Source organism: Hemitrygon akajei, chromosome 25 (assembly GCF_048418815.1).
Source record: "Hemitrygon akajei chromosome 25, sHemAka1.3, whole genome shotgun sequence".
NCBI lineage: Eukaryota > Metazoa > Chordata > Chondrichthyes > Myliobatiformes > Dasyatidae > Hemitrygon > Hemitrygon akajei.
Genome location: NC_133148.1, coordinates 16,036,282 through 16,051,389, shown reverse-complemented (window position 1 = coordinate 16,051,389; position 15,108 = coordinate 16,036,282).

Below are 15,108 nucleotides of genomic sequence, written 5' to 3'. Positions count from 1 at the left end.
TGCTCCTGTGAAACCGTAATTTCCTTTGGGATAAATAATCTATCTATCTATCTATCTATCTATCTATCTATCTATCTATCTATCTATCTATCTATCTATCTATCTATCTATCTATCTATCTATCTATCTATCTATCTATCTATCTATCTGTCTAATTTAGGCATTTGTAGGGAGCGCACTTGTTAAGAAATGATGCAGATGCAATGAGATGCAAAGGAAACTTATAATTGCTACATTGAGTGCATCTTCCCCCCTCCCCCCAACAACTTGTTACTTCTTCCTCTATCTTTTCTAAAACTTCAAAAACCGGATGCATTAATCATTCGTTCCTGCCCCTCTTTCAACCAAGTTTCTGCAATGGCCACTCCATTGTACTTACATGTACTGATCCAGACTCCAAGTTCATCACCCTTACCCATAATACCCCTAGCATTAGAATACACACACTTCAACCCATTTCACCCAACATACCTGTTATTTCGATTATGCATTTCAAAACTTTCCTTGACATGTATTTTCCGGTCCGATCCTCCCCTTACTGACCTGATGCTCTGGTTTCCAGTCCTTGCAACACTATTTTAAATTCTCCTGAGTAGCTTTAGTATTGTTTAGTAGACTTTGCATCGTTTGACACTTAAGTTGATGGACGCGTATTTGATGAACGCGTTTGACTGGGCTTAAGTGTTTGAAAAAGTGCAAGAAATATAATCAGTTTGTATTTTAGAAATTATTTGGAAAGTATTTAGTACAGATATCCAGCTGTGTTTCTTGTATCCAGGGTCAATGTCGAAATTATAAGTCAAGTTAAAAAAAAAGTACTTAAAAATGCCAAGTAAGGTGCTGAGTGAGAGAAATATGGAAATGACAAACAGACTCGAAGCGGGCGTTCTGTCCAATGACGTAAACTACTGGATGTTTACAAGTACATTGATTACCAGGAGTAAAAGTCCTTCAAATATCCTGAGCACAAGGGAGAGAAAATAAGAGCAGGGAAGTTTTGGTACAACCTTCTAAAACATTGCGCAGGTCACAGCTGAAATATTATGTATAGTTCTGACCAGATTTGACTGGAGAGGAAGAAGATGAAATTCGCAGCCTATTGCCCGAGAGGAGTAATTGGATAGAAAGGAGTTGTCTTCTTTCATACCGAGGAGGTTGAGGGAAGAGGCACCAGAGGTATGCGTTACTCTGAGATGAATAGGTTTCAATAGGTTTCAACAGGTACATTTAATGCCAGAGAAATGTGTACAATATGCATCCTGAAATTCTTCTTTTTCGTGAACATCCACGAAAACAGAGGAGTTCCCCAAAGATTGAATGACAGTTAATTGTTCGAACCCCAAAGTTCCCCCAGCTCCCGCCTCTCACGCATAAGCAGCAGAAAAGCAACGAACCCCTCCTCCCCCACCAGCAAAAAGGCATCCGGACACCCACCGAGCACTCAGGCCTGCAGCAGAACATCAATAAAGACACAGACTTGCAATACCCCAAACCTGGTATTCCACATACCCCAGACTCTCTCTCTCCCTAATAAAGGAAACAGAAGTGTCCCGTTTCATAGGGAGAGGGGAGACATGACAAATGAACTCGCTGATCTATGGTGTTGCGTCTGTTGCGTCGTTTTTTTTTCCGAGCTCTGTGCCCAAAGAACTCGGGTCTCTGGGCACACAGCCAGCAGCCAGCTCGCTGCTTACGATCTTCAGTCTCCCACGGCAGCACCGGCCTTGAATCCGCCAGACTCCAGAGCCACAAAGATCCGGCACCCTGAAGGCGCCCAAGTCTTCCAGGTGCATCTGTGCCATACGTAAAGCGGACTGCCATGAGGCTCCGAGAGCAGGTCCCATTTCTGCAAAGAGCCGAAGTCAGCGTGTAACTCCAGGTCAGGGACTTCAAAAGAACCTTGAAAAGGAAAAACGAAAAAAAAATCAAAGATAGAAATTGAGCTTTTTCCCAAGATACAAATAAAGGAGTCGACGTTCGGCGCCATTGTCCTCCTAAGCTGCGCCCAATAGATATACAAGGTTGATGGTAAGAATTCTACCTTGTGGCAGAGCCTCAACGATTAGAGACATTAATCCACTTTAAGACAAGATTTGAGTGATTTGAGGAGGGTGATTGCAATTTGTAACGGACTGCCTAACTGGGTGGCGAAAGTAGCTCCTGTCACAACATTTCAGAAGTACGGGTATAAACTTTTGATTTGTCAAAGTAGAGAAACCCAAATGATGGTAAATGGGATAAGTGTAACATTTGAGTAAACATAATGGACGAAGGGCTTCTCTCTCTCTGCCCTACCACTGTGCAACTATGGCGGATAAGATCGGATAGAATGAATGATATACTCTAGTACGGATGATGGCATTTGCATCACTTTGTTCATACGTGAGTTTCCATCAGCTACGGGTTGCTACTAAACCAGAGACCGCTGGACATCAGGCCTCTGGAAAGAGTAACGAATTTAATCTTCCAGAAATATCTCCCTCTGAGATTTGAAATCGAAACAGGACACACAATGAATTAATTCACATCGTCCGCACTTCTCAGTTCGAGCTGCTGAACTGTTTCAACGTTTCCTTTTTCTCCAGAAAAAGCAGGTGCCGTTAAATGTCAAGGAATTGCAGCGAATTATTGATTGTTTCCTTTTCATTGCTGAGAGGTTTTAGTAAAAATGCCAAAGCAAGATGTAGGAAATTTGTCTGCTGCTGATAATCTGAAGAACGTTTCCAGTGTTTACTGACTGCTCAGCGAAGTAGGAAACCAACAGAATGTGATGAATCATAGTCGGCATGTGGAGACCACAGACATGCCCACCAGTTGAATTATTTTATCCATATCGAAAATATAGAAACAGAAAACTTACAGCACAATGCATGCTCTTCGGCCCACAAATTTGTGCCGAATATGTCCCTACCTTAGAAATAACCAGGGTTACCCATAGCCCTTTATTTTTCTAAGCTCCATGTACCTATCAAAAAGTCTCTTAAAAGACCCCATCGTATCCGCATCCACCACGATTGCCGGCAGTCCATTCCGCACACTCTCCACTCTCTGCGTAATTATGTGCATCTCCAACACCGCCTCCTGTCATCTCCTCTGTACCTGCTCCCAAGCACTTTGAAATTGTGCCCTCTTGTGGCAGCCGTTTCAGCCCTGGGTAAAAGCTCTGACCATCCACATGATCAATGCTTCTCATCAACTTATACACCTCTGCCAGGTCAATTTTCTTCCTCCGTCGCTCCAAGAACAAAAGACCAATTTCACTCAACCCGTTTACATAAGGTATGCTCCCTAATCCAGGAAATATCCCTGTAAATCTCCTCTGTACCCTTTCTACTGTTTCCACATCCTTCCTGTAGTGAGGGGACCAGTACTGAATACAGTACTCCAAGTGGGGTCTGACTGGGCTCCGATGTAGCTGCAACATTACCTCTCGGCTCCTAAATTCAATTCCCCGATTGATGCTGCCCAATACACCGTATGCCTTCTTAACCACAGATTCAACTTGCGCAGATGATTTGAGCGCCCTATGGACTCAGACCCCAAGATCCCGCTGATCCTTCACACTGTCAAGAGTCTTACCATTAATACTATATTCTGCTATCATATTTGATCTACCAAAATGAACCACTTCACACTTACTTGGGTTGAACTCCATCTGCCACTTTTCAGCCCAATTTTGCATCCTATCAATGTCCCGCTGTAACCTCTGACAGTTCTCCACATTATCCACAACACCTCCAACCTTAGTGTCATCAGCAAACTTACGAACCCATCCCTCCATTTCCTCAGCATTTCGAAAGTCTGTACAAATTTTCTTTCGCATCGCAGCATATATTCCTCCGCCACGTCCCCAAGCTGCGACCGGCTGTGTGTTTAATACCCTGTTGCCTTCTACTGCCGCCGAACTATTCTCATTGTCACCGTTCTCTGGAAAACCCCATTCGTTCAATGTGCGACACCACTCACAAATGCAGCAAAACAGAAAAGAAGCCCAACCCCAATTCCTCCCGCACCCAGATCTCCATTAAAAGGTGGACATGCACTTTACCTAAAAAGCATGCTCAATCGTAAATTCTACTCATTGTCACCCCACCGGCCCGACATTATGAGTCGAATAAATCTCAGACTCTGTTCCACACTCATCCGCGTAAAGCGGTGGAGTGGAGAAAGGTTATCAGCACGGAGACGGGTCTTTGGCTCACTACGTCCATGTCCGTCGACCTAATACTTCAAGTTTTGTCTTTTAAATCAGGGCAATATATGAACTTGTCCTTTAAATGAATTATGTGGACTGAGCTTTCCGTATTTACAGTTTATAGGGAGCAACCGAGTGCAGCTGTCTGACGTGAGCTGACTGACGGTGCATCATTCCAAATAACCGATGGCATTTAGACTTTCGGCCTTCGACACATTAACGAGTTCAGGATTTTACCAAAGTAGGAAGCATACAGACAGTAACTCTTCCCTCAGTTGGGGACTACTGTGCATTCCGGGATGTTGTCGATTTAAAAAAAAACCTAAGATTGCGAAAAAGATCATAGAAGCCTACCCAAAGCAGGCATTAACGGTCCGCCTGGCCCATGACAACAGTCATGCCGAACGACGCTTATCGTATTTCCCTGCATTAGACTCACGGTCCTCCTTTCCTTTCCTATAAAAGTATCTGTTCAAATGTCTTAAACGTTGTAATTGTGTGCATCTCTAACACCGCCTCCGGCAGCTCGTTCTAGGTAACCATCAGCCTCTGAGTAAACAACCTTACTCCCCAGATCTCATTAAAATTTCCCCCTCTTACCTTCAACCTGTGCTTTCTAGTTCTATACTCGACCATCCAGGGGAAAAGCACTGTTGCTTCCTCTCCTGTCTGTACACATTATGACCTTATGAACATGTTTAGGGTCACGCCTATGCTTCCTGCGTTACATTGGGAATAATCGAAGCCATTCTCTCCTTATATCTAAAGTCCTCAATTCCAGGTAGCATCTCACTGAATCTCTTCTGCCCTCCATTGCTACCAGATCCTTCCTGCAGTGTGGTACCAGAACCATACACAATTAGGGAAGGGCGATGTTATGCATTTGCATCATGACGTGCTGACTGTTATAGGTAATGCTGCGGCGCACGCAGCCAAGCACACGAAATGACCTTTTCACTAACGCAGTCATCTGTTTCAACACGTTCTGGAGGCTGTGGGGTGACACTTCAAAATCACTTTGTACATCAACATTCCTCCAGCCCCTATCACTCGCTTTCTGCCCGCTTTCTTCTCGCCTTTCCAGTTGGTAAATGGAAAGCAGCAAACACAATGCTCTGTGAACAGACAACAGAATCACAATAGTTTTATACCAGACTCTGTAACTTCTTTATCATCGAGGCAAGGAACTAACACGAAGCAAAGGATTCGGTGACAGGAGATGACAAATATTATAACCGGCAAATTGGACAATACAGTAGATAGAACGGAGTGACTTAAACCCAACGAGCAATCAGTGTTTACTGTCCTGCCACATCCCGCCGCGATTGGCCCGCGATTAATCCAACGTGAACAACTTAGTCCAAATAATTCGACCTTGAGTTATTCTCGCAACTGTCATGTTCTTTTCACTGCCTCGACTTTTGCATCAAATGGCGGAATATGATAAACTAATTCCACTCTACCTGGAGATCACCACTAAAGGGTTTTCCAGTATCCAACGACAGAAAATAATTTTGCTTCATTGTCTCACGAACACCGAACATAAAGGACGGGAACAGGCCCTTCGTCCCTTGATGCCAAATTAAACTGTTACCTTTTGTCTGCACATGATCCATATCATTCTATTTCTCGCATGTGCGTGTGCCTGTCCAAAAGTCCCTTAAAGGCCGCTGGCGCGTCTCCATCAGTATCCCTGACAGCGCGATTCAGAGACCTATCACATATTGTCTTAAAATTAAATTGCCCAACACATCGACAAATCTCATCGATCATCTATTCTCTCTAGTATTCGACGTTTCTACCCTGGTAAAGCGATTTTGGCAGTCATGATTCTATGCATTTATAAACAATCTGTCGCCCTTAACTATGATACTCCAGAGAAAACAATGCAAATTTATGAAACATCTCCTTGTAAGGACTGCCAGCTGATCTAGGCAGAACCTTATAACCCCTGCACCACCACTACCTTAATGCTCTCCAAAACCTACACTTTATTTCTATAACGGGGCCAAATAACTACAGAAAATATTCTAAGTGCGGCTTAACCATAAGTTTATACGGCTGCATCAGGACTTCCTGGTTCTTACACTTGGTACCCCTAACGACGAGGCAAGCTTGCTTTACTGCTCTATTTAAATGCAGTGCATCTGCAATATGGACTTATAGTTTCATAATAATCCGGCTGTAGTATATACACTGCCGACTTCTCTCTAAAAAGACCGTCCAAACTTTTACAGAACTCCGTTTGTTCCGTTGAAAAATCAACCCTTCATTTATTTAGTAACTAGCTTCTAGTGTTTCGGAGGCTTGCCACCTCAGCACAGTGTGATGTTCATGAGATTGGACCGGTCAATGCTACCAATACTTCGTACATAGTGGTGCTTGGAACCGTAAAAAGTATAGCGTATTTTATAATATGCAAGGCAACCAGCGGAAAGATTGATCATAAATGTGCTTTGGACTTTGATTAGAAATCGCAACTTATATATGACTCCAGGGGGATTGTAATGTCACGCTGTTAAGTTTGTATGGTGATGTTATATAATATAAAAAATTGAATTGATTTTCTTGCGTCCATGCAGATTTGGATATGGATTTAATAACTTGTCTTTCAAATCTGAAATTGAACTCAGCATTGTTATCAAAGAACAAATCTGAATCTGATATCACGAATTACGTTCATTTCCAGCATCTGCAGATTTTCGCATGTTCTTGATCATAAATTGGTGGTGTGGTTGGAAAGCTCTCAGGTTTATATATAGATGCTCAGTGACATAACTGCCAGATTTTGCTATCAAAATGATCTCAAAACAGATTTATTGACCAAACGTTGTGTATAATTCAAAGCAACGACACACAAAGAGCTGGAGGAACTCAGATCAATCAGCATCTATGGAAAAGAATAAACAGTCGACCTTTCGGGCTGAGGCCGTTCTTCAGCACTCAGAAGAAGGGAAGAAAACACCAGAATAAAGCGGTGGTGGGAGGAGACATATGCTCGCTGGAAGTTAGGAGGTGAAGCCAGGTGAGTGGAAAAGGTTAAGGGCTGGAGAAGAACCTAATGGGAGAGGAGAATGAACCATAGGAAAATGGAAGAAGGAACGGAACCTGGGGGAAGTAATAGGCAAGTGAAAAGAAGTAAAAGGTCAGATAATGGAATAGTGGAAGTGTGCACGGATTTATTTACCGGACGGAGAATCGATATTCATGCAATCAAGTTGGAGGGTACCCAGACGGATAATGTTCTATTGCTCCTCAACCCTGAGAGTGGCCTTATTTTGTCACAAAAGGAGGCCATGTATCGACACGTCTGAACCGGAACAGGAATGGAAATCGGAATTAAAATTCCTCTGTTCCTCAGACTGGCCTTTTAGTTCTTCTCACCTGCTTATTCTTTCGCCTCGGGTCCCCTCTTCCCCTTTCTCTTGTCGTCCACTCTCATCTCCTATCAGATTCCTTCTTCTCCAGTTCTTGACCTTTCGTATACACTTGGTTTCACCTATCACCATCCTCTTCTTCCGCCCCCCCTCCCACTTTTTATACTTGCACTTTCCCCCCTCCTTCTCAGTTATGAAAATGTCGTCTGTTTATTCTTTTCCATTGATGCTGTCTGACATGCTGAGTTTCTCCAGCGTTTTGTATATGTTGCTATGGATTTCCAGTATTGATGGACTGGAATCCACTATACTCCTTGCGAATGCTTATACACAAGCGCTTGCCTGTGATGGTGCTGCAAGTTTTCCTTTGCACCTGTGCACACATATGTTTGTGTATATGGCAATAAACTTGATTCTGTGGGTTCTGGCACCATTCTTTTATGGTTATGAATTATATTGACTCTTTGCAGTGGGAAGAAGAATTGCACATTGACTCTTCTATCACGATCTACGATTGTATGATTTTCAGGACTCTGATTTTTGTGTTTATTGCTTGGATGAAATTTAATCCCATTAAGAATATTAATTAGGGAAATTCGTCACGTCTGGTGGTCGCTTGATTAATTCAAATAAACTGAAAACAGGTGGAAATATCAATCGATAATCCAACCCTGATTTCCAGTTATTTACATCGACCTGTGAGCAGCCTTAAGCTAACCTCACTGATTCTTGTGTAGTGACCTCCCGTGGGTAATGGTGAGGGGTTTATTGAGCAACGGAGTTGAATTATTCGAGAGGGAGAGCCACGAGCCGCCAAGGGTGGAATGGCCATTGATCGTGACTGGCTGTTCACAAATGGAAAGGAAATGGTTGAGGCTGCACATGTTTCTCCATGGAGAATTCTTTGCTTAATCAAGAAACACGGTCAGGAAATGGATTCAAATTCATGTAAGATTTTGCCAACAATTTACGGTGACGCACTGAAAGAACAGTTAGACTGAGGAACGTGCGCTGGATTAAACTTCCACGGACGCGACTTTGGAGTGTCCTGTATTGTGTTTCGCTCTTTCAGTCTGATGGAAGAATAAAGAGTCTTGGGAGTGGAGTAAATAAGTACCGAATGTCATGTCTTCAAACTGGATTTCGCTGTGCTGCCTTCGGGGAACAGGTAAAATACCTAGATATTTACTTCCCAACAACGGGATCATAATCAGGATAAGAGTGCGAGATGTGAAATTTCAAAATATATTGAGCAAAGTGACCGGTCATTTCGAGATCCCTACCAATTTAAAAGTCACGTCTGCATGATCCGGGCAAAATGCAAAAGCGAGGCTAAAGGGAAGGCAAATACGTGTTAGTTGTATGGAATCTTAGGTGAAGCAACACTTCCTCTTTTTAACTTCCAAATTCGTATGATACAAATGATGTCCATAGTACAGATTCTGGTATTTTACGAAGCCAAAGGGGAAATGGATCACCGTTCGGCAGAAACCTACAGTTAATCCGCAGGATCTGTTAGGATTTATTAATTGTTTGTGAATTTAATTGACCACAACGCTCCTCCACCTATATAAGTTTAATAATTTTGAAAATTAGTCACTCGACTTCAGAAATTGCACTGAATTAAGCAATTTCAGATTTAATTTCGGTCTTCTAGTTCACATTTCTAACTTTAGCTCCCCCCATCCTTTTATTCTTCTCTTTTCTTGTGCCATTGATCTCTACCTTTCAGCTCAGGTTTACCGTCCATCTGCAGAGCTGATGTCTGCTTTCAAAGTCATTCAAGTCTTCTTATTTTCGTCCCTTTGCATTAATTTTAAATATTGCACGGTGCAGTGCAGATTAACCAATGACACGCTGAATACGATGGGGCCGGCAGTTTAGAAGCCTAATGGGAAGAAACTGTTTCTCGTCCTGGCCGTTCTTGTTTCTATGCATTGTTATCTCCTGCCTGATGGTAGAAAGTCAAAGCGGATGCTGGATGGGTGGGTGGAATACTTATCAGTACTAAGGTTCCTGCCTATGCTGCGCTCCAGATAAAAGTCTCTTCTGAATGGTAGGTAGACCTCTGTGATCCTCCCAGCTGTTCTCACAGTCTTTTGTAGGGACTTCCGCTCCAATGCTCTTCTGCTCCCATACCAGATGGAGATGCAACTTGTCAGGATGTTCTCAATGATGCTCCTGTAAATCGCAGTTACGATGGTGGGTAGGAGCTTTGCTGGACTCAATCTAATGAAGTGGAGGCGCTGCTTTGCCTCCTTGTTCAGGGAGGATAGGTGGAGGCACAAGTAGATTTGAAGCGGGGAGGTTTCAGAAGGACTTCGATAAATTCGGAGAATACGCAAAGAAGAGGCAAATGGAATACAATGTTGTGAAGTGTATGGTCATGCATTTTGGCAGTAGGAATAAAAAACATTGGCTGACGGGGTGGCGGGTTGTCTCATTCAAACCTATCGAATGAGTGGATGTGGAGAGGATCTTTCTAGTGGTGAGAGGAGTCTGGGACCACAGTGTATATCCTCAGAATAAAGAAATGTCCATTTAGAATGGAGATAAAGAGGAGCTTTTTTAGCCCGTGGGTAGTGAATCCATGGAATTTGCTGCCTCATGCGGCCATAGAGTTCTAAACAGTTTTAGGAAAAATCTATCATTTGTAATTTTCCCACGTGATGCAAGGTTATTAATCTGAAATGTCACCATGGTTTCCCTCTCTACAGATATACTGAGCTGTCGATTTTGTTTTTGCTGCACTTCCTACTTTTGAGTTCATTTGTGTCATGTCTTGTTTAGACCTCATCTATGGTACAGTTTACTTCAGACCAGAACCAGAATACATACAACATAGAATATTGCAGCCTATTTCAGCTGCTATGTATTGACAAATGCTGAATTCAACGGATACTCGAAATATTAGCCTCGCAGAAAAGACAGTGGAACAGCAATGGCAGGTATTCTTGGGAATAATGCACAAGGTGCAACATCAGTTCATCCCCCAGAGAAGGAAGGATTCAAAGGGGGGAAAGGGACCACAGTGGTTGACAAAGGAAGTCAGAGATTGCATAGCATTAGAAAAAAGGAAATATGATAGAGCTAAGGTGAGTGGGAGGACAGGTGATTGGGAAGTTTTTAAGGAACAACAGAACTTAACTAAAAAGACAATACGGGGAGAAAAAATGAGGTACGAACGCAAGCTAGCCAGGAATATAAAGGAAGATAGCAAAAGCTTTTTTAGGTATGTGAAGAGAAAGAAGATAGTTAAGAACAATGTTGGGCCCTTGAAGAATGAATTGGGTGAAATTATTCTGGGAAACAGAGAAATGGCAGAAGAATTTAATGAGTACTTTAGATCTGTTTTCATTAAGGAAGCCACAAGCAATCTCCCAGATGTATGGATGGGCCAAGGACATAGGGTAACAGAAGAAATGAAACAGATTGACATTCGGAAGGAAACGGTGATGAGAAGACTGATGGGACTGAAGGCTGACAAATCCCCAGGTCCAGATGGTCTGCACCCTAGGGTACTAAAGGAGGTGGCCCTGGAAATTGCGGATGCATTGGTAATTATTTTCCAATGTTCCTTAGATTCAGGATCAGTTCCTGAGGATTGGAGAATGGCTAATGTTATCCCACTTTTTAAAAAAGGAGGGAGGGAGAAAACAGAGAACTATCGACCTGTCAGCCTGACATCGGTGGTGGGAAAGATGCTAGAGTCCATTATTAAGGATGAAATAGTGGCATATCTAGATAGCAGTGATAGTATTGGGCCGAGCCAGCATGGATTACCAAGGGTAAATCATGCTTGACTAATCTGTTGGAGTTTTTCGAGGATGTAACCAGGAAGTTAGACGGGGGAGATCCAGTGGATGTAGTGTACCTCGATTTTCAGAAGGCATTTGATAAGGTCCCACATAGAAGATTGGTGGGTAAAATCAAAACTCAGGGCATCGGGGGGAAGGCATTGACATGGATAGAAAACTGGTTGGCAGATAGAAAGCAAAGGGTAGCGGTGAATGGGTGTTTCTCGGAATGGCAGGTGGTGACTAGTGGGGTGCCACAGGGCTCGGTATTGGGACCACAGCTGTTTACCATTTACGTTAACGAATTGGATGAAGGCATAAAAAATAACATCAGCAAATTTGCTGATGATACTAAGATGGGTGGCAGTGTGACATGTGATGAGGACGTTAGGAGAATTCAGGGTGAATTGGATAGGCTGGGTGAGTGGGCAGATACTTGGCATATGGCGTTTAATGTGAATAAGTGTGAGGTTATCCACTTTGGGAGTAAGAACAGGAAGGCAGATTATTATCTGAACGGTGTGGAGTTGGGTAAGGGAGAAATACAAAGAGATCTCGGAGTCCTTGTTCATCAGTCACTGAAGGTGAATGAGCAAGTGCAGCAGGCGGTGAAGAATGTTGGCCTTTATTACAAAAGGAATTGAGTACAAGAGCAAGGAAATCCTCTTGCATTTGTACAGCGCCCTGGTGAGACCACACCTGGAGTATTGTGTACAGTTTTGGTCTCCAGGGTTAAGGAAGGACATCCTGGCTGTAGAGGAAGTGCAGCGTAGATTCACGAGGTCAATTCCTGGGATGTCTGGACTGTCTTACGCAGAAAGGTTAGAGAGACTGGGCTTGTACACGCTGGAATTAAGTAGATTGAGAGGGGATCTGATTGAAACATGTAAGATTATCAAAGGATTGGACAAGATAGAGGCAGGAAATATGTTCCAGATGCTGGGAGAGTCCAGTACCAGAGGGCATGGTTTGAGAATAAGGGGTAGGTCATTTAGGACAGAGTTGAGGAAAAGCTTCTTCTCCCAGAGAGTTGTGGGGGTCTGGAATGCACTGCCTTGGAAGGTAGTGGAGGCCAATTCTCTGGATGCTTTCAAGAAGGAGCTAGATAGGTATCTTATGGATAGGGGAATCAAGGGATATGGGGACAAGGCAGGAACAGGGTATTGATAGTAATTGATCAGCCATGATCTCAAAATGGCGGTGCAGGCTCGAAGGGCCGAATGGTCTGCTTCTGCACCTATTGTCTATTGTCTATTATTTTATATAACAGCAGCACAAAGTGCTGTCCATCCAAGCTGCCTCTGCAAGTGACACACAAAAAAAAACTTTATAATGCATGGTCGTTTATCATGTCAGCAGTTTTGTTTTATTTAGGGGTTTGTTATCCATGGGGAGACTGAGTAGAATTAATGGAATAATATGAGCTTTTGAATTGTGTAGAACGCGAGAGGCCTGCTATCTTTGAAGTTGAGAAGGACATGACTGATTACAATGAAACTTTAAAATGTTGAAACTTGTTAGATCAAAACGGAATAAAATAACACTGCTCTGGGAGTCATTAAAGAGGCCTAATTGAAATCAGGAGATAGGTTTCCGTTTCTTTCCATTCACACACTATCAAAAGTATTGCCCAATGGTAAGCAGATGAAGGAAAGGATGAAATTCAGGCACACTGAGGCCAATAGTTTATTTCTTTTACATAAATTTTATCAGATGCCCTCAGATAAATCCGATAAAGTGAATTAGAATACAGAAATTGAGCACTTTGTGAATGCTCACCTCCTGAGATGCTATACCAACAACAATTACTAGATGGGGTAATGGGATTAAGTTTAATTTTTTTCCCAGCCATTGAATCATCAGCTGAACATTTCTGATTAAATTATGAAGGTGTTCAAGCTTTTCTACTGGGATCCAATTAATGTGGATTAGTATCTTTCTAAAGACGTGGGCTATATTTTTTATCTCGATAATGGCTGAGAAATACAGATAGTGAGTCTGAGGAAACTGGGTTGGGAAAGCTTGCCAGTATTCTTTCAGGAAGGGTATTGGAGAACTACATGAGCATTTATGTTAATGTGGTAGTGCCTTGCGGTGTACTGAAGCTAACTTTAAATCAAAATTCTGGTTGTCTTTCGTTAATTTATTTACCATAGAAAACATTCTGATTCCTCGTGTACCTAATGAAGCGGCCAGTGTATGTTGGTGGTCTTCTGTTGCGGTAGCCCGACAACTACAATGTTCGATGTGCTGTGCATCAGAGATGCTCTTCTGCATTTCACCGTAGAAACACGTGGTTATGTGTGTTACCGTCGCCTTCCTGTCAGCTTGAATCAGTCTGGTTATTCTCTCCCGACCTTTCTTACTAGTTAGAGGTTTTCGCCCATAAAACTGCCACTCAGTGGAATTGTTTGATTGTTTCTCGATCCATTCTCTGTAAACTCTACAGAACGATCTGCATGAAAATTCCAGGAGATCAGCAGTATCTGAAATACTCAAACCACAATGTTTGGCACTAGCAATCGTTCCACGGTTAAGTAACTTAGATGACTTTGGCCCTGACCTTGGCCCTGAGATTCATTGGTCAAGTAGGGGACAAGCTACAGGCAATGGAATCTGTTCTGAGTGAAGTTACTTAAGCAATGAGGCAGGTAATCTCGTGCTGATGAAACCCAGTCTCATCGGAATCAGGTGTCTGTGATTTCTGCTCTAACGGCCGCCGTTCACGAGCTCCCTGTGGACATCCAGCGTCAGATGATTGCTGTTTACATTCCCGCCAATACAATTCAGCAGCTTCTGCCCTCTCAGTCCTACTCCCAACATCTTGCAGGTCCTTTTCTGCTGCCCCGACAACCTCCGCTACTCATGCTCCCGCTCCCGCTCCCGGACAGGAACCAACTCCCTTCGGGCGCCACGGATCCCCGCGTCCCTACAAGAACCGAGTATTCCACAAGCAGGGAGATATTCTGGTGATCCCGATTGATACAGGAATTTTATTACTCAATGTGAGCTGACATTCCAGGCCCAGCCTGGTCGTTTTGGTAAAGATGTTCAAAATCTGGCGTTCATGATCAATCTTCCAGGTGGATCTATTCTCAACCTGTTCAACGCTTTACGGGAGTAAGGATACCCCGCAGCACAGTCGTTCCGACATTTCGTGGCAGAGTTATGAAGAGTTTTTGACCTTCCAAGACTGGGTCAGGAGGCTGCCCACCGACTCTTGGACCTGCGCTAAGGCAGAGGAACGGTGAGAGACTACGCAGTCAAATTCCGCATGCTTGACGGTTTGGAATGAAGGATCGCTCATCACTACTTTTTAGCGTGGACTGATCGCGGGGTCCGGCAGAAGATCGCTGTCCGGGACGAGCAGGATAGTCTGGATGATCTGATTTATCAGGCTATCCGAGCTGATGACCGAGTCATTGAGTGGCACAGGGAAAGTATGTTTCAAGCATCCTGTGCCCTGTCTGATCACCGTCTTTCATCGCCCTCTCTCCATCCGTCACCTCCAGAACCCAGTCCACAGAGGAGCCTATGCAAATAGGGCGCATGCGCCTCTCTCAGGAGGAAAGGGAGCGGCGCAGGAAAACATGTTCCTGCCTCTGATGTGGCGATCAAAGACACTTCCGGGCTGCAGGTTTCAAGCGTCCGGTAAAACAGGACACCCGTCAGCAGGGAGGGGAATCCTGACGCGTCAGTTCTCTCTTCAGTCAGCCTCCCCTAATTGTGTAATGCTCGC